General features: G+C 44.8%; 1 protein-coding gene across 1 annotated transcript in view; it reads right to left on the bottom strand.

Moving 5' to 3' along the window:
* Positions 1-25,100, bottom strand: part of CFAP20 (cilia and flagella associated protein 20) — a 108,719-nt gene that overhangs the window by 55,270 nt on the left and 28,349 nt on the right. The window contains exon 9 of the mRNA XM_060289681.2: positions 14,818-14,871. The gene's annotated coding sequence lies outside the window, so the exon portion shown is untranslated. The remainder of the gene's footprint in view (positions 1-14,817; positions 14,872-25,100) is intronic.

The raw sequence follows: 25,100 nt of genomic DNA on the forward strand, positions 1-25,100 counted from the left end.
CCCAGGCAGGACTCCTCGACCCCCACCCTCTCTCACCATGCACACCACGCCACCTCCCCACCCCTCATGGGGCCTCCCTCTTCTGCACTTTGGAAGAACTGAGGGCGAGGTGGTGTGGTTAATCCAGCTTTCCTGATAAAGGGCATTTCTGTGCTTCATGAAGCACAGTCTTCAACACAGCTAGTGGAGAGATCTGCCCTCTGCAAATAGCCCCCCATTGTCCCATGAGAACAAGACCCCGCTTCCTCCCAGTCCGTGGATTCTGGTAGAGCTGGCCCTATTGCCTTGGTGGCCAGATGATCTCGTGACCCAGAATCCAGCCAATCACAACCCCAGCGCATGATCCAAGGGTGGGTAGAAAACCCAAGCCTGGCCAATCAGGGACTCCCTGCGACTTCTGGAGCCCCAAAGAGAGACAACCCCTCTGTCTGCTGGGATTGCTGAGCTCCTGGAGTGTGACTCTGGAGCTGCTGATGGGTCATCTCGCCACCACACAAAGAGAGCCTGCCTCAGAGCAGAGCCAGCAGAGGAATATAGAGCCTTGAAGATTCTGGAAGGCACCAGTTGAGCACCTGCATCCAGCTGTGCCTGAAGCTCTTTCAGTTACATGTACCAATAAACTCCTTTTATTTCTTAAGCCATTGTGTGATTATTTTGTTTGTTTGTCCTCATTGATGCCCAGGGTGCCCTGAGTTCCAAATTTGTGCTTAGCTTAACACATTCTTCTTGCAAATCTAGGACTCTTCTCAGGAAAGTGCCAAACCCCAGGACCACAAGCCACCCATCTCTTCAACACTTGAATGTTTACTGAGAATGTTTCCTGGGGTCCCTGGCACAACTCCCAGCCTCAGTAATGCTGCCTAAGACAACACAGGACACCTGAGTCTTCACAAGAGGCCCTGGGAATCACGTAGCCAAATGGTAGCAGGTGACGGGAGTGGGGAGGCTCACTTAACTGTTACATGGGCTTTTTCAGATTGCATAAGGTAACAGACAATGAGAAAGCCACAGGAAAGCCAAAGCTGTCTATAAAAATGCCATCAATATCTACTCTGTCGCCAAACAACTTAAACAAAAATTGTTTGTTGTTTTGGCTGAGCCATGCGGCTTGCGAGATCTTAGTTCCCCGACCAGGGATCAAACCCTTGCTGGGTCTTAACCACCGACCACCAGGGAAGTCCCCAACCTTAACAATTTAAATGTAAATCCTCCAGGCTTTCCCTTATGAGTACATATTAATATATTTTATTTTCTAAAAGTAAGCTCATACCAGGCATGTTTTTTTTTTTAACCTGCCTTTTTCATTAATATAGCATGAAATTTGGATGAGCAACTTCACCTGCAGGAGACTTTCACTTTATTTGTTGCTTGAATTTTTCTGAGGATGCATTGTATGCCCATCATGATGAAATAAGTGAGTAAACAGTATATCTTTAACCACTTTCATGTCCACAGGTTGATTTCTACAAGATGCTTTTGGTGGATACATTCTGCAGATGCCCCAAAGGAGATTCTTCAACCCACGTCTGGACAGTTACAGATAATATTTTGGAAACATCCATAATTATAGCAAATAGTTTTTGAGGGCTCATAACTGCACCAGACTTTATATGCTTTACTGACATTAATCCTAATAAGAACCCCACAGGGCAGTTCTTCTATTTGTACTTCACACCAGAGGAGCCCAAGGCTCAGAGAGGTGAAGGAACTTGCTCAAGGTCACACAGCTAATCAGTGGTAGGACCTGAACTGAAGCCGCACCTGCTCTCAATTGTTCATTTATTCAATGAACATCTACTGCTGTCAGGGGGCAGGCCAAGGATCCAGCAGGGAACTAACACAGAAACCCTCCCTCATGGGGCTCACATTCGAGGGAAATGAGCACCCCAGGCAGAGGAAGTAGCCAGTGCAAAGATCCTGAGGCTGGACAAAGCCTGACGAATGTGAGGAACAGAAAGGAGATAAGGAAGGTGAAAAGGAGAGAGAAAGAGAGCAAGGCCAGGCCACGGGGTCAGGAGTTGGATTGATTCTAAGCTTGACAAGAAGACTTTGGAGTATTTTAAGGAATGGGGGGGAGGAGGTGGGATCTATGATTTTAGAATATTTCTCTGCCTACTGTATGCTTTGCTAAACTACCTTTGCAAACATCCATGATTCTTGCCTTTAGAGAAAGTTCTAGATATGAAAACAAAGTGGAATCACCAGCCCACAGTGTTCTAAGCTTTTATTACATACTGACAAATTACCTTCCAGAAGGAGAGTAATACCTGTTTCTACCCCTCCCGCAAGTGGCTGAGTGCCCATCCCCCGACCCCTCACACACCTGGAAAGAGATCACTTTTATCAACATGATTGGGGGAAGCAATATTGTTTTGTTGGTTTTACCTGCAGTTCTTTGATTGCTGCTGAGTTTGAACATTTTTCTTATGTTAGCTGTTAACTGTTTAGAGGATTTTTTTTAGGGGAGGGGAGGAAGGCCTGCTTATGCCCATTGCCCAGTTTTCTTTGGGAGCGTTTCTTCTCATTGATTTATGGGAACCTTTTATAGTGTGACAAAATTGACCCTTTGTCAATCAATGAGTTTTAGAGCCAGGAAGTTCCACAAATGGGTAAACTGAGGGCGGGACAAGAATGGGTACTGGCTCTCGTCCATGCTCTCAGCTCTCTGGGGCCATGCCTGTTCTGGGAAGATGCCTCTGCCAGCTGTGTTCATTGCCTAGAGAGATCCCCTCCACTCCCGCTGGCCCCTCCTGGTGTCTTTCCCTGCTCCACCCCCAACTCCCCACCAGAGCCTCTTAAGGGTTCCTGGTGGAGAGCAAAACATTCTGCAGACAATGGCTGTGTGTGCAGATGATGTCACCGATGGGGGAGTGGGTCCCAGAGAACAGAGCTTAGTTTCCTGGGCGGGTGAGGGTGAGGGAATGGTGCCCCTGTCCTCCCCTTGTCCCCAGTTACCAGGAGGGTCCACAGAATTTGATTGGGAGACAGGCTGCATACACACCCTGCCCCAGCAATCTTCCCTGGGCGATGCAGGACTGCAGGGGCATGAAACACGAAAGGGGCATCAGAGAAGGGCAGTGGGGTGAACCAGAAAAAGTCCTAGATCAGGGCTCAGAAATCCTGGGTCGGAGACCAGCTCTGTCTGAGCTACTCTTTGAGCTCTCAGCCTTTGCCATGAGATGGGGGTTGTTTCCAGAGCTGGTGCTAAGAATCGGTGAAATGATGCACTTAAAAATGTGCAAACATGAAGCTGTGCTTACTGTGGTGGCATCAGTGCTTTTGCCTGCCCAGCACCCATCCTCCCATCTCTTGGCTCCTTTAGGGAGCCATCCCTCTCCCACTCTGAGTTCATGAATTGCAGAAAGGCTGCCCCTCCCCACCCCAACTTCAGGGACAGGTGAGACCCAGGTGGAGGCAGTCCCCTATCCCCTCCTCCATCCCTACCAGGGATGGGCTATGTCCAAGTCATCTCTGGCCTTTGTTCACACATAGAACTACCTGTGTGAAAATGAGCAGCACACAAGGAAACAGAGACGCAAGACAGAAAGATGGCATTGTTTGAACCCCTGGATACAGCCAGACCTGACAGCCATCCCCCTTACTCTTGTGAGAGCCAATAAATACTCCCTTTGGTCAATTCAGTTTGAGCTGGAATTTCTGTGATTTGTAACTCAAAAAAAAATACAACCGAACACAATTGTCACTTAATTCAGTCTTTCGTCACCCAAGTCTGGGGCTCAATGAGAATAGATTTGTCTCAGGTCACATACCACTTAGCTGTAGCGTGTTAGAAGCCCAGATGCACTCCTCCTCAGCCACATTCCCCTGCTGGCCTGGTCAGGATGTACAGCCCCGTCACTCTCCCTCACTTCCTTGAGAATTCACAAGTTAACAAAAGGCTTTATAAACAAGTGATCTTGCTTGGTTTCATAAACAAATCAAGCAGAGTTTGGGTCTGCCTCTAGGGTGGCAATAGCATCCCACTGGGCCAGTCTTGTGCCTCAACTTGCACTGTAGAGTCCAGAGGTCCTGACCACACCTCTGTAAGTCACTAAAACTACATTTTGTTGGTCCTGTGTGAAGTGAATTCTGTATCCTGCCTGGGCTCAAACTAATACAGCAGGAGAGAAGCTGAAATTCCCAGATCCCTGGACATGTGTGTTGTCTATTTTAATACTTGCTTCCACGTTGCCCTTCCAGGTCGCACGACAGTTTGCCTGACTGGGCCACTGGGTAACCTTGCGGAGAGATGCGGATGTGGGGCCCATGGGTCCGGGCACCTGCCCCTGAGGCGCAGCCTTGGGTTCTGAAGCGAGCGTCCTGGCTGATGAACAGTTGTACGCTGGGGCACCCGCAGCCACCTCTGGCTGGACACATGCCCAAGAGCACATGAGGGGCCCAGGCCCTGCCAGCCACTAGCGGCCACTGCCAACTGAGACCAGCCTGGAGCGCCTTCCCCTCTCCTGTTCAGAGGCAGGACAGAAACCTGACAGGTGTGTTTTCACCAGCGTGAGAGTTTCGGCCCCTCTTTGGGGACTGTTTGTGTTTCGGGTCACGCTGTTGGTTGCCCCACCCCCTTCTTTCCTCTGCCAAAGTGACACTCCCTGGGCTGCCAGACCTCCAGGAAGCTGGCAGTTCCTGCCCTGAGCTGCCCAGTGGGAATCTCCTTTTCCTATTCCAGGCACTTCCATATCCCCTGTTACATTTCATTCTCTCATCACAGTCCAGCAAATGGGAGGTATAGCCTCTACCTTACAGACAGGGAGCTGAGGCCCAGCAAGAGAAGGCAGCTTGCCCAAGGTCACACAGCAAGTTAGGGGCTGAGAATGTGAAAACTGACCCCCAGCCCAGTATCCACTCCCCACCACCCAAACCCAAACTCAACCACCAGACAAGGATCAGGCCTGGTAGCAATCCCCCCTCTCCAGTCCGTCCATTCATTCAACAAACACTGAAACTTCCCGGGCACCAACTGCAGAGGGTTGGCCCTGGACCAAACCCCGCCCACCTCCTGTTTTGGTAAATAAAATTTTGTTGGAACACAGCCATTCCCATCCATCTGTGTATGTCTATGGCTCCCTTCTGCCACAGGCAGAGTTCAGTCAAAACAGAGACCATCTGGCCCCCAAGCTTAATATATTTACTATAGGGCCCTTTACAGAAAAAATGTGCCCAGGGCCACATTATGACTTTCTAGGTACTTCTGCACCTTCATGAACTCTTCCTTATAAAAAACTATATATATGCTTATATATATGTATGAATCCGAGTCCCCCTAAAACCAAATCCCCTTACTGAATTTATGATTAATCTCTCTATCCAAAACTCGATTCCCCTGCTGTCCCGCCTGATCTCAGTCCTATGCTAACTGAACCCTAATCAACCAGCGTCAGATGTCTAAGATTGCTGTTGTCCATAACATCGTTAACGTCCTAAAACTGCTGTTAGAGATTCATCATTAATGTACAGACTCGGGTTCTTTCTCCAGGGCAAGATGAGCTCACAGACCAGCTCCCGCCACCCGCCTCAGCCATGGACCACCTGGCTAGAGAATCGTAAGCCAGAGACATCCTGACTCCCAAAAACACGATTAAGAAATGTCACAGAAACGTCACAAGATGATGACTAATCCCAGTTCCTTTGTCCTTAACCTTTAAAACATCCTTAACTCGAAGACCAAGATGGGGTGGATCTGAGACTTGTCTCCCACTCCCTTGCTTGGTGCCCTGCAAATAAACCCTTACTTTGCTGCAGACACCGGCTGTCAGAGTTTGGCTTTCTGCACCGTGGGTACACGAGTCCTTGCTCAGTTACATACACATAAAATTATAGATATAGCTATAGATATATAATTATATTTTATGACTGCGTTGGTATAAAGACAAATATAATCCAGGCATGATTGTATTCTTTTTCTACTGTTTTAAATCAATTCCAACATTTCTATGCGCCGCTAGAACTCTTGTGGACCTCAGGCACTGCACCTGCTATGCCTCACAGAGACGTTAGCCCTGAGAGTTGGCCATAGGTGGGTCCCACACTGCTGAGAGTACAGCCCCAAAAGGAGACACCCCAGTGTTTAGCCCTCACCTTGGTCCTTACCCCAGCAGTAGAGGTTGTAGGGAGAAGTTTTGACAGCTTTGAAGGGAACCATTCAGGACTCAAAGTGATTGCATACATTTCTTAGGATGAAAAATTTTATTCCCTTTCAAATTCTTATATTTTGTATTTTTCAATTTTTTTTTTTTTTTTGAAGTCCTGATTTTTATTTTATTTTATTTATTTATTTATTTATTTATTTATTTATTTATTTTTTAAAACATCTTTATTGGAGCATAATTGCTTTACAATGGTATGTTAGTTTCAGCTTCACAACAAAATGAATCAGTTATATATATACATATGTTCCCATATCTCTTCCCGCTTGCGTCACCCTCCCTCCCACCCTCCCTATCCCACCCCTCCAGGCGGTCACACAGCACCGAGCTGATCTCCCTGTGCTATGCGGCTGCTTCCCACTAGCTATCTACCTTACGTTTGGTAGTGTATACATGTCCATGCCTCTTTATTGCTTTGTCACCGTTTACCCTTCCCCCTCCCCATAGCCTCAAGTCCATTCTCTAGTAAGTCTGTGTCTTTATTCCTGTTTCACCCCTAGGTTTTTCATGACATTTTTTTTTTCTTAAATTCCATATATATGTGTTAGCATACGGTATTTGTCTCTCTCTTTCTGACTTACTTCACTCTGTATGACAGACTCTAGGTCTATCCACCTCATTACAAATAGCTCATTTTCGTCTCTTTTTATGGCTGAGTAATATTCCATTGTATATATGTGCCACATCTTCTTTATCCATTCATCCGATGATGGACACTTAGGTTGTTTCCATCTCTGGGCTATTGTAAATAGAGCTGCAATGAACATTTTGGTACATGACTCTTTTTGAATTATGGTTTTCTCAGGGTATATGCCCAGTAGTGGGATTGCTGGGTCATATGGTAGTTCTATTTGTAGCTTTTTAAGGAACCTCCATACTGTTCTCCACAGTGGCTGTATCAATTTACATTCCCACCAACAGTGTAAGAGGGTTCCCTTTTCTCCACACCCTCTCCAGCATTTATTGTTTCTAGATTTTTTGATGATGGCCATTCTGACTGGTGTGAGATGATATCTCATTGTAGTTTTGATTTGCATTTCTCTAATGATTAGTGATGTTGAGCATTCTTTCATGTGTTTGTTGGCAGTCTGTATATCTTCTTTGGAGAAATGTCTATTTAGGTCTTCTGCCCATTTTTGGATTGGGTTGTTTGTTCTTTTGTTATTAAGCTGCATGAGCTACTTATAAATTTTGGAGATTAATCCTTTGTCAGTTGCTTCATTTGCAAATATTTTCTCCCATTCTGAGGGTTGTCTTTTGGTCTTCTTTATGGTTTCCTTTGCTGCGCAAAAGCTTTTAAGTTTCATTAGGTCCCATTTGTTTACTTTTGTTTTTATTTCCATTTCTCTAGGAGGTGGGTCAAAAAGGATCTTGCTGTGATTTATGTCATAGAGTGTTCTGCCTATGTTTTCCTCTAAGAGTTTGATAGTTTCTGGCCTTACATTTAGGTCTTTAATCCATTTTGAGCTTATTTTTGTGTATGGTGTTAGGGAGTGATCTAATCTCATACTTTTACATGTAGCTGTCCAGTTTTCCCAGCACCACTTATTGAATAGGCTGTCCTTTCTCCACTGTACATTTCTGCCTCCTTTGTCAAAGATAAGGTGACCATATGTGCGTGGGTTTATCTCTGGGCTTTCTATCCTGTTCCATTGATCTATATTTCTGTTTTTGTGCCAGTACCATACTGTCTTGATTACTGTAGCTTTGTAGTATAGTCTGAAGTCAGGAAGCCTGATTCCTCCAGCTCCATTTTTCGTTCTCAAAATTGCTTTGGCTATTCGGGGTCTTTTGTGTTTCCATACAAATTGTGAGATTTTTTGTTCTAGTTCTGTGAAAAATGCCAGTGGTAGTTTCATAGGGATTGCATTGAATCTGTAGATTGCTTTGGGTAGTAGAGTCATTTTCACAATGTTGATTCTTCCAATCCAAGAACATGGTATATCTCTCCATCTATTTGTATCATTTTTAATTTCTTTCATCAGTGTCTTATAATTTTCTGCATACAGGTCCTTTGTCTCCTTAGGTAGGTTTATTCCTAGGTATTTTATTCTTTTTGTTGCAATGGTAAATGGGAGTGTTTTCTTGATTTCACTTTCAGATTTTTCATCCTTAGTGTATAGGAATGCCAGAGATTTCTGTGCATTAATTTTGTATCCTGCAACTTTACCAAATTCATTGATCAGCTCTAGTAGTTTTCTGGTAGCATCTTTAGGGTTCTGTATGTATAGTATCATGTCATCTGCAAACAGTGACAGCTTTACTTCTTCTTTTCCGATTTGGATTCCTTTTATTTCCTTTTCTTCTCTGATTGCTGTGGCTAAAACTTCCAAAACTATGTTGAATAAGAGTGGTGAGAGTGGGCAACCTTGTCTTGTTCCTGATCTTAGTGGAAATGCTTTCAGTTTTTCACCATTGAGGACGATGTTGGCTGTGGGTTTGTCATATATGGCCTTTATTATGTTGAGGAAAGTTCCCTCTATGCCTACTTTCTGCAGGGTTTTTATCATAAATGGGTGTTGAATTTTGTCAAAAGCTTTCTCTGCATCTATTGAGATGATCATATGGTTTTTCTCCTTCAATTTGTTAATATGGTGTATCACGTTGATTGATTTGCGTATATTGAAGAATCCTTGCATTCCTGGAATAAACCCCACTTGATCATGGTGTATGATCCTTTTAATGTGCTGTTGGATTCTGTTTGCTAGTATTTTGTTGAGGATCTTTGCATCTATGTTCATCAGTGATATTGGCCTGTAGTTTTCTTTCTTTGTGACATCCTTGTCTGGTTTTGGTATCAGGGTGATGGTGGCCTCGTAGAATGAGTTGGGGAGTGTTCCTCCCTCTGCTATATTTTGGAAGAGTCTGAGAAGGATAGGTGATAGCTCTTCTCTAAATGTTTGATAGAATTCGCCTGTGAAGCCATCTGGTCCTGGGCTTTTGCTTGTTGGAAGATTTTTAATCACAGTTTCAATTTCAGTGCTTGTGATTGGTCTGTTCATATTTTCTATTTCTTCCTGATTCAGTCTTGGCAGGTTGTGCCTTTCTAAGAATTTGTCCATTTCTTCCAGGTTGTCCATTTTATTGGCATAGAGTTGCTTGTAGTAATCTCTCATGATCTTTTGTATTTCTGCAGTGTCAGTCGTTACTTCTCCTTTTTCATTTCTAATTCTATTGATTTGAGTCTTCTCCCTTTTTTTCTTGATGAGTCTGGCTAATGGTTTATCAATTTTGTTTATCCTTTCAAAAAACCAGCTTTTAGTTTTATTGATCTTTGCTATCGTTTCCTTCATTTCTTTTTCATTTATTTCTGATCTGATTTTTATGATTTCTTTCCTCCTGCTAACTTTGGGGTTTTTTTGTTCTTCTTTCTCTAATTGCTTGAGGTGCAAGGTTAGGTTGTTTATTCGAGATGTTTCCTGTTTCTTAAGGTAAGATTGTATTGCTATAAACTTCCCTCTTAGAACTGCTTTTGCTGCATCCCATAGATTTTGAGTCGTCGTGTCTCCATTGTCATTTGTTTCTAGGTATTTTTTGATTTCCCCTTTGATTTCTTCAGTGATCACTTCGTTATTAAGTAGTGTATTGTTTAGCCTCCATGTGTTTGTATTTTTTACAGATCTTCTCCTGTGATTGATATCGAGTCTCATAGCATTGTGGTCGGAAAAGATACTTGATACAATTTCAATTTTCTTAAATTTACCAAGGCTTGATTTGTGACCCAAGATATGATCTATCCTGGAGAATGTTCCATGAGCACTTGAGAAAAATGTGTATTCTGTTGTTTTTGGATGGAATGTCCTATAAATATCAATTAACTCCATCTCATTTAATGTATCATTTAAAGCTTGTGTTTCCTTATTTATTTTCATTTTGGATGATCTGTCCATTGGTGAAAGTGGGGTGTTAAAGTCCCCTACTATGAATGTGTTACTGTCGATTTCCCCTTTTATGGTTGTCAGTATTTGCCTTATGTATTGAGGTGCACCTATGTTGGGTGCATAAATATTTACAATTGTTATATCTTCCTCTTGGATCGCTCCCTTGATCATTATGTAGTGTCCTTCTTTGTCTCTTCTAATAGTCTTTGTTTTAAAGTCTATTTTGTCTGATATGAGAATTGCCACTTCAGCTTTCTTTTGGTTTCCATTTGCATGAAATACCTTTTTCCATCCCCTTACTTTCAGTCTGTATGTGTCTCTAGGTCTGAAGTGGGTCTCTTGTAGACAGCAAATATATGGGTCTTGTTTTTGTATCCATTCAGCCAATCTGTGTCTTTTGGTGGGAGCATTTAGTCCATTTACATTTAAGGTAATTATCGATATGTGTGTTCCCATTCCCATTTTCTTAACTGTTTTGGGTTTGTTATTGTAGGTCTTTTCCTTCTTTTGTGTTTCTTGCCTAGAGAAGTTCCTTTAGCAGTTGTTGTAGAGCTGGTTTGGTGGTGCTGAACTCTCTCAGCTTTTGCTTGTCTCTAAAGGTTTTAATTTCTCCATCAAATCTGAATGAGATCCTTGCTGGGTAGAGTAATCTTGGTTGCAGGTTTTTCTCCTTCATCACTTTCAATATGTCCTGCCACTCCCTTCTGGCTTGCAGAGTTTCTGCTGAAAGATCAGCTGTTAACCTTATGGGGATTCCCTTGTGTGTTATTTGTTGTTTTTCCCTTGCTGCTTTTAATATGTTTTCTTTGTATTTAATTTTTGACAGTTTGATTAATATGTGTCTTGGCGTATTTCTCCTTGGATTTATCCTGTATGGGACTCTCTGTGCTTCCTGGACTTGATTAACTATTTCCTTTCCCATATTAGGGAAGTTTTCAACTATAATCTCTTCAAATATTTTCTCAGTCCCTTTCTTTTTCTCTTCTTCTTCTGGAACCCCTATAATTCGAATGTTGGTACGTTTAATGTTGTCCCAGAGGTCTCTGAGACTGTCCTCAGTTCTTTTCATTCTTTTTTCTTTATTCTGCTCTGCAGTAGTTATTTCCACTATTTTATCTTCCAGGTCACTTATCCGTTCTTCTGCCTCAGTTATTCTGCTATTGATCCCATCTAGAGTACTTTTAATTTCATTTATTGTGTTGTTCATCGTTGCTTGTTTCATCTTTAGTTCTTCTAGGTCCTTGTTAACTGATTCTTGCATTTTGTCCATTCTATTGTCCATTCTATCTCCAAGATTTCGGATCAACCTTACTATCATTATTCTGAATTCTTTTTCAGGTAGACTGCCTATTTCCTCTTCATTTGTTAGGTCTGATGGGTTTTTATCTTGCTCCTTCATCTGCTGTGTGTTTTTCTGTCTTTTCATTTTGCTTATCTTACTGTGTTTGGGGTCTCCTTTTTTGCAGGCTGAAGGTTCGTAGTTCCTGTTGTTTTTTGTGTCTGTCCCCAGTGGCTAAGGTTGGTTCAGTGGGTTGTGTAGGCTTCCTGGTGGAGGGTACTAGTGCCTGTGTTCTGGTGGATGAGGCTAGATCTTGTCTTTCTGGTGTGCAGGTCCACGTCTGGTGGTGTGTTTTGGGGTGTCTGTAGACTTATTATGATTTTGGGCCGCCTCTCTGCTAATGGGTGGGGTTGTGTTCCTGTCTTGCTAGTTGTTTGGCATAGGATGTCCAGCACTGTTGCTTGCTGGTCGTTGAGTGAAGCTGGGTGCTGGCGTTGAGATGGAGATCTCTCGGAAATTTTTGCTGTTTGATATTATGTGCAGCTGGGAGGTCTCTTGTGGATCAGTGTCCTGAAGTTGGCTCTCCCACCTCAGAGGCACAGCACTGACTCCTGGCTGCAGCCCCAAGAGCCTTTCATCCACAGGGCTCCTTAATTTGGGATGATTCGTTGTCTATTCAGGTATTCCACAGATGCAGGGTATATCAAGTTGATTGTGGAGCTTTATTCCGCTGCTTCTGAGGCTGCTGGGAGAGATTTCCCTTTCTCTTCTTTGTTCTCACAGTTCCCAGGGGCTCAGCTTTGGATTTGGCCCCGCCTGTGCGTGTAGGTCGCCGGAGGGCGTCTGTTCTTTGCTCAGACAGGACGGGGTTAAAGGAGCCGCTGATTCGGAGGCTCTGGCTCACTCAGGCCCGGGGGTAGGGAGGGGCACGGAGTGTGGGGCGGGCCTGCGGCGGCAGAGGCCGGCGAGACGTTGCAGCCTGAGGCGCGCCTGTGCGTTCTCCCGGGGGAGTTGTCCCTGGATCCCGGGACCCCGGCAGTGGCGGGCTGCACAGGCTCCCCGGAAGGGCGCGTGGCCAGTGACCTGTGTTCGCACACAGGCCTCCCGGTGGCGGCAGCAGCGGCCCTAGCCGCTCTGGGCGGCCCTAGCCACGTCCGTCTCTGGGCTCCGCACCCCTAGCCGCGGCTCGCGCCCGTCCCTGGAGCTCTCTCAAGCAGCGTTCTTAATCCCCTCTCCTCGTGCACCAGGAAACAAAGAGGGACGTAAAAGTCTCTTGCCTCTTCGGCAGTTCCAGACTTCTCCCCGGACTCTCTCCCGGCCAGCCGCGGTGCACCAACGCCCCGCAGGCTGTGTTCACGCCGCCAACCTCAGTCCTCTCCCGGCGCTCCGACAAAAGCCGGAGCCTCAGCTCGCAGCCCCGCCCGCCCCGGCGGGCGAGCAGACAAGCCTCTCGGCTGGCAAGTTCCGGTCGGCCCGATCCTCTGCGCTGGAATCTGTCCGCTTTGCTCTCCGCACCCCTGTTGCTGTGCTCTCCTCCGCGGCTCCCAAGCTCCCCCACTCCGCCTCCCGAAGTCTCCACCCGCGAAGGGGCTTCCTAGTGTGTGGACACTTTTCCTCCTTCACAGCTCTCTCCCGCTGGTGCAGGACCCGTCCCTATCCTTTTGTCTCTGTTTAGTTTTTTCTTTTGCCCTACCCAGGTACGTGGGGGGTTTCTTGCCTTTTGGGAGGTCTGAGGTCTTCTGCCAGCGTTCAGTAGATGCTCTGTAGGAGTTGTTCCACGCGTAGATGTATTTCTGGTGTCTATTTTTCAATTTTTAAATTACTTTTGGGGGATAAATAATAAATGCACACAGGTTGAAAAATATTTTGAATGCCCCAAATGATTTGCAAAAGAATATAATGCTCCCTTCCACTCCTGCACCCATCCCCTTCCTACCACTAGTGTGATTCCTTCCATGCAGACTGCATATTCAAGAAGAGATGTGTGTACAGTTTAATGCACATGCTGTTCCACTCCCAGCTTTTTTTTCCATCTTAAGTCTACATTTTTATGCATAAATTCACCGTCTTTGTTGAATAGCTATTTAGTATTCCACTGAATGAATATGCCACAATTAGGATGTGCAGGTATTTCCAATATTTTTCTATTACAGCATTGGAACAGAGACTACTTCTACATAGACTGGCTATGCCTGGATATTAGGCAACTTTTTTTCCTCCAAAAAAATCTCTCAGAAAAGAGGGAGTTCCCTTTACTGTATATACAAATTCCCATTACCTGATGCTTTCTGATTCCTTTATTTTAAACAAGGAAGTACTACTTGCGGAAGATACAATAGCCTGAAATGACCTCAGTGAATTCTAATTTGGGATGTTTATGGCGGACACCCAACAAAATTGGTTAGAGGGGGAAAAGGAGGCAAAGGCATTTAACACAAATGCCATAATTTTTCCTGGGGATATGACTTCACAACTGCAAATGTTAAAATAACACTGTAAACAAATCTTTTAAAGATCACTTTAGAAAGCAATGCTTTAAAATTAAGAATGTCCCTTCATCAGACACCATTAAGAAAATGAAGAGGAAGCCACAGATCAGGAAAAGATACTTGCAATCTGTATGGCCAGCAGAAGACTTGTATGCAAACTATATAAAGAACTTCTACAAAACAATAAGGAAAAAAAAGCAGATGATACAAAAGAAAAATGGATAAAAGACTCGGTCAGCACTTTATTAAAAAAGGATATCCCAATAACCAATAAACATATGAAAACATGCTTAACTTCATTAGCCATCAGGGAAATGCAAATTAAAACAACAATGCAACACTACTATCTACCCACCAGGATGGCCAGAATGAAAACAGAAGACAATAGCAAGTGTTGACAAGGATGTGGAGCAATCAGAACTCTCATACCCTGCTGGTAGGAATACAAATTGTACAACTTTGGAAGACTGTTTGGCATCATCTGTGAAAGCTGGACATATGTATATTCTCTGATCCAGCAGCTTCGTTCCTAGAAATATACTTAACAAAAATGCTCGCACATATTCATGAAAAGGCATGTATAAGAAAATTCAAAGCAGTAGTACGATATTGTGATCGATAACAAAAAACATACCTTTGGGGTTTCCCTGGTGGCACAGTGGTTAAGATCCGCCTGCCAATGCAGGGGACACGGGCTCGAGCCCTGGTCCGGGAAGATCCCACATGCTGTGGAGCAACTAAGCCCGTGCGCCACAACTACTGAGTCTGCGCTCTAGAGCCCGTGAGCCACAACTACTGAGCCCGTATGCCACAACTACTAAAGCCCGCGCGCCTGGAGCCCGTGCTCCGCAACAAGAGAAGCCACCGCGATGAGAGGCCCTCGCACCGCAACAAACAGTAGCTCCCACTCGCCGCAACTAGAGAAAGCCTGCGTGCAGCAACGAAGACCCAACGCAGCCAAAAATAAATAAATAAATAAAATTTAAAAAAACAAAACAAAACAAACATACCTTTGGTCTTCCTCTGAGTTCCTGGCACATAGCTCCTAAATTCCTTGGAATTTCCTAAGTGATGAGAGTGATAAAGGTATGTTGTTATGCTATTGAAGTGACTTTTGGAAAGCCCCTAGGTAAGGTAAGATTGGGGACAGGTTGCTAAGGGAACCAACCACATGATTGGAGGCTTGGAGTTTCAGTCCCACCCCAACTTCTGGGGAGGAAAGAGGAGCTAGTGATTAAGGTCAATCACCAATAGCCAATGATTTGATCTATCAAGCCTATGTAACGAAGCCTCCATAAAAACCCCAAAGGGTGGGGTTTGCAGAACTTCCAGGCTGGTGAACACATATAGATGCGGAGAGAGTGGTGTACTCAGAGAGGGCATAGACACTCCGAGTCCCTTCCCACATACCTTGCCCTATGCTTCACTTCCATCTGGCTGTTCCTGAGTTATATCCTTTTATAATAAGCTGGTAATCTGGAAAGTAAACTGTTTCTCTGAGTTCTGTGAGCCACTCTAGCAAATTAATTGAACCCAAGTGGGGGGTTCGTTAGAACCTCTGATCTATAGTTGGTCAGTCAAAAGCACAGGAGACAACCTGGGCTTTTGATTGGCAACTGGAAGTTGGCCAGGGGAGTGGGGTGGGTTAGGGGAGGCGTCTTGTAGGACTCGGTCCTTAACCTGTGGGATCTAATGATATCTCCAGGTAGTGTCAGAATTGAGTTGACTGCTTGGTAATGTTGAAAAACGCACATCAGAATTGGTGTCAGAATTTGTAATAGCCAAAGACTGTCAACAACAGTAGAATGGATCGATTGTGGTATATACATACAAATACTATAGAGCATTGAAAATGAACAAATTATAACAGCATGCAACGGCTTGGAAGAATCTCAGAAACATGAGCGAAGGAAGGTATACATAAAGGAGTATAGGCTGTATGATTCCATTTATATAAAATTCAAAAATAGGCAAGCTAGCCACGAGGTAGAAAAGACCTAAGTGTCCATCGACAGATGAACAGATGAACAAAATTGGTATATCCATACAATGCAATATGATTCGGCAACAACATGGATGAACCTTGAAAACACTACACTAAGTGTAATAAGCCAGACACAAAAGTGCAAAGACTGAATGATTCCATTTGTAAGAAATATCTAGAAGAGGCAAATTCATAGAAATAGGAAGTAGATTAGAGGTTACCAGGGGCTGGGGTAATGGAGAAATAAGGAGTTATTGCTTTGTGCTTAGAGTCTGGGGTGATGAAAAAGCTTTGGAAACAGATAGCAGTGATGGTCGCACAACAATGTGGGGGTAATTAATGCCACTGAATTCACACCTAAAAATGGTTTAAATGGAAGCTTTCTTCCCTCCCAGTTATATTGAGATATAGTTGACCTGCAGCGCTGTATAAGTTTAAGGTGTACGACATAATGATTTGACTTACATACATCATGAAGCAAGTACCACAGTAAGTTTAGTGAACATCCATCATATCATGTAGATACAAAATTAAAGAAATAGAAAAATGGTTTTTTCTTGTGATGAGAACTCAGGATTTACTCTCTTAATAATTTTCATCTATAACGTACAGCCGTGTTAATTATATTTATCATGTTGTACATCACATCCCTAGAACTTATTTATCTTATAATTGAAAGTTTGTACCTTTTGACCACCTTCATCCAATTCCCCTTCTCCCCACTCCCTGCTTCTGTTAACCACAAATCTGATCTCTTTTTCTATTGTTTGTTTTTGAAGTATAATTGACCTACAACACATTAGTTCCTATTATACAGCATAGTGATTCCATATTTCTCTATATTTTAAAATGATCACCATGATAAATCTAGAAACCATCTGTTACCATACAAAGATATTACATAATTACTGACTATATTCCCCACACCGTACATTTCATACCCATGACTAATTTATTTTGCAACAGGAAGTTCGTACCTTTTAATCTCCCTCACCTATTTTTCTCATTGCCCCCCTCTGGCAACCACTTATTTGTTATCTGAATCTATGACTCTGTTTCTGTTTTGTTATGTTTGTTCATTTGTTTTGTTTTTTAGATTCCACATATAAGTGAAATCATACCATATTTGTCTTTGTCTGACTTATTTCACTTAGCATAATACCCTCTGGGTCCAGCCATGTTGTTGCAAAGGGCAAGGTTTCATTCTTTTTTATGGCTGAGTAATATTCCATTGTATATATACACCACATCTTCTTTATCCATTCATCTATTGATGGGCACTGAAGTTGCTTCCATATCTTGGCTATTGTAAATAATGTTGCAGTGAACATAGAGGTGCATATATCTTTTCTAATTAGTGTTTTCGTTTTCTTTGGATAAATACCCAGGAGTGGAATTGCTGGATCCTTCAGTAGTTCTATTTTTAACTTTTTGAAGAAGCTTCATAATGTTTTCCATAGTGGCTGCACCAATTTACATTCCTACTAACAGTGCATAAGTGTTCTCTTTTCTCCACATCCCTGTCAACACTTATTACTTGTTGTCTTTTTTTTTTTTTTTTTTTCTTTTTTTGCGGTATGTGGGCTTCTCACTGTCGTGGCCTCTCCCGTTGCGGAGCACAGTCTCCGGACGCGCAAGCTCAACGGCCATGGCTCATGGGCCCAGCGGCTCGGCGGCATGTGGGATCTTCCCGGACCGGGGCATGAACCCGTGTCCCCTGCATCGGCAGGCGGACTCTCAACCACTGCGCCACCAGGGAAGCTCTACTTGTCTTTTTGATAATAGTCATTCTCACAGGTGTGAGGTGATATCTCATTGTGGTTTTGATTTGCATTTCCCTGACAATTAGTGATGTTGAGCACCTTTTCATGTGACAATGACAAAATGGTAACAGAGATGCATCAGCAGAAGTGTAATGCAAAAAGTAGAACATAATTGTTTAATGTGATAGAGGGGACAAAGCTGTATTTCTAAAGTGATGTTTTATCTAATATGTGATTTTTAAAATATATGTATAAAAATTAATACACTAAATATTTTAAGTATTTGACTATTTAACCTACATACCTAAAAGTTATAAATACAAGCTGGTCCATGAATGTGTTGTTGGTTTTTTAAAAATTATTATTATTTTTAGTTGTGGTAAAATACACATAACATAAAATTTACTGTCTTAACCATTTTCAAGTTTACAGTTAGTTCAGTGGTATTAAATACATTCACACTATTGTGCAAACATCACCACCATCCATCTCCATAACTTTTGATCTTGCAAAACTAAAATTCTGTCCCCCCAAAACAATAACTCCTCATTCTCTAGTTTCTCCCAATCACCATTTTACTCTCTGTCTCTATGATTTTGACTATTTCACGTAAAAGTGGATCATACAGTATTTGTCTTTTTGTGACTGGCTTATTTCACATAGTATAATGTCCTCAAGGTTCATCTACATTACAGCATATGTCAAATTTTCCTTCCTTTTTTCAGGCTGAATAATATTCCGTTGTATGTATAGACCACATTTCGTTCATATATCCATCCATCCATCAGTGGACACTTGGGTTTCTTCAACATTTTGCTTATTGTGAATAATGCTGCTATGATCATGGGTATACAAATACCTCTTTGAGACCCTGCTTTCAATTCTTTGTGTATATAGCTAGAAGTGAAATTGCTGGATTATATGGTAATTCTATTTTTAATATTTTGAGGAACCACCATACTGTTTTCCACAGTGGTGGCACCATTTTCTATTCCCACCAACAATGCACAAGTGTTCCAATTTCTCCACATCCTTGTCAAAACTCATGGTTTTCTGGCTTTTGACAGTAGTCCTCCTAATAGGTGTGATGCTGTTTTTGGTTCTGATCTCTTTGGGAAATAGAAAATTGTCATATATTTGAGCAATATGCTACTTTCTAACATACATGCGCAAGTATGCATATGTGTGGAATAAATCCCTAGAAGTGAAATTCCTGGCTCAAAGGATGTGTGCACTTTATTTATTTTTTTAAAATAAATTTATTTTTTGTATTTACATTTTTTATTTTTGGCTGCGTTGGGTCTTCATTGCAGTGTGCAGCCTTCTCATTGCGGTGGCTTCTCTTGTTGTGGAGCACAGGTCCTGGGCGCAAAGGCTTCAGTAGTTGTGGCACGCAGGCTCAGTAGTTGTGGCGCACAGGCTTAGTTGCTCCGCGGCATGTGGGATCTTCCCAGACCAGGGCTCGAACCCGTTTTCCCCTGCATTAGCAGGCGGATTCTTAACCACTGCGCCACCAGGTAAGTCCATGTGCATTTTAAAGTCATCAAATTGCCCCCACTGAGGTTGCCCCAATTCACACTGCTACCAACAGTGTGTCAGAGCACCTGTTTCCCCACACCCGAGCCATCGCAGCACATGATCAATACTTCGATTCACTAATGCGTCTCCTAGTGCCTCTGGTTCTACTGTGGAATGAGGTCCTTCCACCCTTCCTTCTGGGCCACAGCAGTCACCCACACACAGAGCCCTGTTTCATGTCCCAGATGAGACCCCCCTCCTCAGTCTCATTTCCTCCATACCACCCTCCACACAGGCAGCCAAAAAGATTTTTCTCAGGTCCTGTCCTGTCTGCCTCTGGGGAATCCCACACCTCCCCATTCCCACCTGGTCCAGCTCAAATATACCCTTTTTGTGAATCCTGCTTAGATAAGACTCCAAACAGAATGATTTATTCCCTCCTCCTGTGCTCCTACTGTTTATAACTTTCTATTTAAAGCAGAGCTTGGTGCTCAATATGATCATTCACTCATTCATTTAACAGTTATTTACTGAGCATCTTCTGTGTTGCCAGCACTGTTTTGTGCATTAGGAATAGAGCAGAGAAAACTCTGTCTTCATGGAGCTTACATTCTAATAGGGGAACAGACAATAAAGATCTACATGTAAAGTAAACTACACATGGTATACCTGCAAGTAAGGACTAGGGAGAAAAATCAAGCAGAGAAGGAGGATTAGGAGAGCTGGAATGGTGTGCGTGTGACTTTAAATAATGTGTCCAGGGATGGGAATTTCCTGGCGGTTAGGACTCGGTGTTTTCACTGCCGGAGCCGGGTTCGATCCCTGGTTGGGGAACTAAGATCCTGCAAGCCGCACGGTGTGGCAATAAATAAATTAATTAATTAATTAAACGTCCAGGGAAAGTCTTTCGGAGAAAGTAAAATTTGAGCAAGGACCTGAAGAAGATTAGGAAGTGTGGTAGGTTGAATGGTGGCCCCAAAAGATATGTCTACATCCTAGTCTCCAGAACCTCTGAATGGAAGCTTAATGGGGAAAAAGGTTTTTGCAGAGCCGTGAGAGAATGAATTTATGTTAAGTAACCAAATTTGTGGTAATTTGTTATGGAAGCCCTAGGAAACTAATACAGGAAGCAAATCTTGTGGAAATCTGGGGTGGGGAAGAATGTTCCAGGGAGAGAGACTCTCCAGGACAAAAGCCCTGGGGTGGGGATTTGGTAGTTTATGGACCACCAAGGAGCTGGAGCTGCTGAAGCAGACTACACAAGGAAAGTGGTAGGAGTGAGGTTACAGCCTAGGGAACCAGATCATGTGAGACCATGTAGGGTCTTGCTGGCTTTGACCCTGAGTGAAGTGGAGCCCTGGCCGGGTTTTGAGCAGAGAAGTGGCATGATCAGACTTACAAAGACATAAATGAATGCATAGCAGCCACCATATCACATCCTAACTGTGTCCATGACTGCTAAACTCTGAGCAATTTGAGGGCAAGGGACTATAGTAAATTTTTTTGCATCCCTAGGGATCATCACTAATAATGAAAGAGTTCCTACAAATCAATGAGAAAAAGACCAAAAAATAGGCAAAAGAAAAATTCAAGTGTTTTAACAAACATGAAAAGCAACCGGATCAATTGCATTCCTAGGAATTTATCCAAGAGCAATGAAAGCATGTGTTAACAAAATATTTGCATATGCATGTTCATAGCAGCTTTATTTATAATAAGGAAAAGTTTAAGCAGCCCAGGTATCCATCAACAAGAGAACTATCCATACAGTGTATCCTTATCCATGTATGAAATGTATCCATACAACTGGCTATCCATTTGTATATCCATACAATATACATTCAATCAATATTGTATGGGTATTTGCATGTCCATACAGTGGAACACTATTCAACAATAAAAAGTAACTAACTATTGCAATGACATAGATGAATCGCACAAGACATAATGTTGAATGAAAGAAGCCACAGGGGCTTCCCTGGTGGCGCAGTGGTTGAGAGTCCGCCTGCTGATGCAGGGGACACGGGTTCGTGCCCCGGTCCAGGAAGATCCCACATGCCACGGAGCAGCTGGGCCCGTGAGCCGTGGCCACTGAGCCTGCGCGTCCGGAGCCTGTGCTCTGCAACAGGAGAGGCCACGACAGTGAGAGGCCCGCGTACCACACACAAAAAAAAGCCAAACACAAACTAGTATGGGCTCTATGATCCCATTTATAGGAAGTTCCAGAACAGCCAAAGTTAATCTCTGATGAAAACATAAGAATGGTGATTGCCTCTGAGGAGTCAGAGCAGAGATTGACTAGGTAGGGACAAGAGAGAGTTTTCTGGGGGTCACGTTCTACAATATATCATAATAAAGGTCTGGGTTACACAAGTGTATGCATTTGTCATAACCAATCAAACGATACACTTAAGATTTTTGCATCACCATGTGTAAATTTTACATAGAGGTGAGGAGGGAGAGCGATAGACAAAGATTGAGCTCTAGTTAATGATATACATGCTCGAGTGTGTAAGATGAAGTGTAGTGACGCCTGTAACTTGCTCTGAATTGTATCAAAAAATAAAGACTGATGGATGGATGGATGGATAAATTGATATGTGCTAAAGCAAGTCTAGTAAAATGTAAATTGCAGAACCTACATGATGGGTAAATGGGTGTTCACTGTACAATTCTTTCTACTTTTCTGTATGTTGAAAATTTTCATAATAAAATGTTTTTCTGGGGAAAGAGGCTCAATAATCAGGGATGTGTAAATTATGAGACTATCTTCCACCCCTGGGATCAAATTATAAGACTATCTTCTACACTCTGGATTGCCAAAAATGTTAAAGACTAGGGATACAGTGGGCACAAAAGTGTGGGGTTTCTCACACTGCAGGTGGGTGGAACCATGGTGGTGCCCCTGCAAAGCCATTGGCCCTGACACCCCACGTGCTTCCTTCCTGTCCCCTTCCTGCCCTGAGCTTCTTGTCCTTTACATACGTTGTATACAATGTTGTATCCTGTTTTCCCCTCAGCTTGGATTATCAACATTTCTCCACTTCTCTAAAAACTCTTAGTAAACATTTTACTTAAAAGAAAACAGGTATTGCAGGATTTGAGTGCTTTGTTTTGATTTTTTTTTTTATGGTTACAAAGTTCATTGTAGAAAAGTTAGAATGTTCAGAAAAGAACAAGGAAGAATAAAAATCCCCTGACACCCGTTGACATTCTGTTGGTCCTCTTTCTTGTCTCCTCTGTGCACATGCACAGGCGCGCAAACATACACAGGCACACACACAGATTTTTACATTTGTGTGCATTTTAACAAAATAGGGATCCTATTGGACATCATGTTTTGTTATTTGCTTTTCTTAATAAAATTCTTCTGGGATGTGGTTTTATAGGCTGCCTGGTTCTCTAATGAGGGACTCATTTTTCTCCATTGTTGGGGTCCAGGTAGGGTCAGCCTGCTGCTTGCTATGCCCTTTCAGAGGCCAGGGCAGAGACAGGCCCACCGACACCGGCTTAGAGATGTGCAGGCTCCTTGGGTCAGAGCGCCTGGCAGAAGTACCTTCTGATCCTGAGGGAGTCCCCCTGGCCTGGCCTCTGCCCCTGGTCTGGCTGCCCCAGCTGCTCCCATCACCACCTGGTTCCAAGCTCAGCTGGGAGCGAGCCGGTCACCCCTCCTCCCTCGGGGTTCCGCTGCCAGTCCTGGCATGTGCCGGCCTGTCCTGAGTTGCCCTTGGCTGGGCCGGGTCGGGTGAGGGTGGACCCAGAGTCCCCCTGAGGACTGTGAGAAAAGTCAGGCATTTGAGGCCAGCGGTCAGGGTGTCTTGCTTCAGCAAGGCCTTTGGCCGAAGAAGCATCCTCGGTCCAGCCCTCAGCCTGGAGGAAACCCCTGTGCCCCAGGCTTCATTGTATTGTCAGGATTTCCTGTTTCCTGGCCACCTAACCTATTTATGGGCCACAATGGCCCCTTCCCTGGGGAGGCCCCTACTGTACTCGGGCCATTCTCCACAGGCCTCTGGGCTTGGCCCAGACCTCCCATGACGGCCCAGCCTGGCCTTTCTCTGGGGTAGGGACAATAAATGCGTGTCACCTCACGTGCTAATTCAGTAGATTGATAGAGCCTGCCGGGCACAGCGAGGCTCCTGAGGCTCTGTCTGGGCTCAGCAAGCCTGACAGTCCATCAGCCTGAGTGCTGGGTGGGGCTGGTGACGTGAGCTTACAGCATGGTGACGGCAGCCCTCTGCCCAGGCCCTAACTCCCTTTCTTGTCTCATCTCCTACCTCACTGCCATGCCCCACCCCTCCAGCCACGGTCCGCTCTCCCCTTTGAACAAGACCTGCCTTTTCCTGCCCCAGGGCCTTTGCTTTTGTTGTGCCTCTGGCCTCTCATGTCCTGAGCAATTTAATCAGGCAAGATTTATCAAATGAAGCAGACACTGTTCAGCTCAACAATTCTTACTCAACCTTCAAGGCCCTGATTCTAATGTCACCTCTTCAGGGAGGATTTCCTGTGCCCCTAAGACTGGTCCCCCATATGCCCCTTCCCCAGCCCTGGTACCATGCTATAGGAGAGGCCACCAGGTCAATTTTCTGGGTATCTGAGATCAAGTTCTCTAGAAGCAGAGCCTGAGATGCAATTTTTATGCAAGTGGTTTACTGAGATCCTCAATCCATGTGAAAGTGAGGGAAGCAGAGAATAGGGCAGAGAAAGAAGCCAAACAGGGTGTGGTTTCAGGAGAAATCTTGCCTCAGCCTGATCCCCGAGGACTCCAGATTGTGAACGGTACCAAAGACATTGTGGACTCCAGAGGCCAAGGGACCTGGCTGCTAACCGCCCATGCTGGTCAGTCACTGCTCATAGCCTCCTGAACATCTCCAGGTGATGCGGCTCCCGTCAGCCAAGGGCAGCCTCTGGAGGGGGTGAGCTGAGAGCAGCCAATAGCACAGCAGCTCAGGGATGGGAGCACCAGCCCGGGGATCTGGGCGGACATGATCAGCGCCTGCAGCAGGGAGTACCCCACCAAGTGGGAGCTGCCCACAGCAGGTGTGGCATCTGAGGCACCCAAGAGTCCAGAACTGGGCACCCAAAGACAGACGTGACACGTGACATACTGCTGAACCCAGGGAGGGCAGCAGCTTCAGGGCTGGTACTGACTCTGTGGCCTGAGCCCGGGTATGTGGGGGTCACCCCCTGCCCCAGTGCCTTCCCAGCAGGCCTGGTGTCTGTGCCCCTGGGCCTCATCTCCTCTGGCTGTGTCCCACCTCCCTCCCCTGGGTCGTGTTGGTCGGCCCGGCTGTGTGTCCAGCAGGCTCTAGGAGGGCCGCAGGCCTCTGTGCCAAGGATGTTCTGGACCTCTCCCCAGCCCTGTCCACCTTGCACTCCTCTCTCTGCCTTGGGCACCATCCCTACACAAGTCACGTCTAGATGGGTAAGCAGCTCCCTAAATCCCTCCTCGTTTTGGAAGCCTCCCCAGACCTGGACTCAGGAAAAAGGTGATATTGGGGAAGGGGCACGGTTCTGGCCGCTTCCTGTCCCCTGGTGGTGGTAGTGGCGGTGGTGAGGGTGGTCTCCAGGCTGACCAACCAAGGAGCTGGTCTCAGGGGCCTCAGTCATCCAGCCAAAGGCCCTGGTGTTTAGGCCATGATGAGGGGGTCAGGGTACAGAGCTGGGGTCTGGAGAAGAGCTGGCTCCCTTTGAGCAGCCTGCGGGAGGAGGAGTTCACCCGCTGGAAAGGGGTGGGACCAGGAAGGGTGTCCAGAAGCTTCACTCAGCAACCCTACCCTGCTGGGCCCTGTGTTTGGGGAGGGTGGTGAAATGTGGTGGGGTTTGGGCCAGGCAGAAGAGAGTGAGGAAGGGGAGTGTGCCTGTGTTGATAACCCCTCCAGGAACAGGTTCATGCTTACAGGAAGGAAGAGAGAAAAACAGCCCACAGCTGGGACCACCAGGCAGGAAGCTGGAATCCCAGCTCTGCTCCCTGTGCTTTGCAACCTGGAGCTCTGGGCCCCTGGGCCTCAGGCTTTTCAAATTAATGACA

This window comes from Globicephala melas, chromosome 19, assembly GCF_963455315.2.
Source record: "Globicephala melas chromosome 19, mGloMel1.2, whole genome shotgun sequence".
Classification (NCBI taxonomy): domain Eukaryota; kingdom Metazoa; phylum Chordata; class Mammalia; order Artiodactyla; family Delphinidae; genus Globicephala; species Globicephala melas.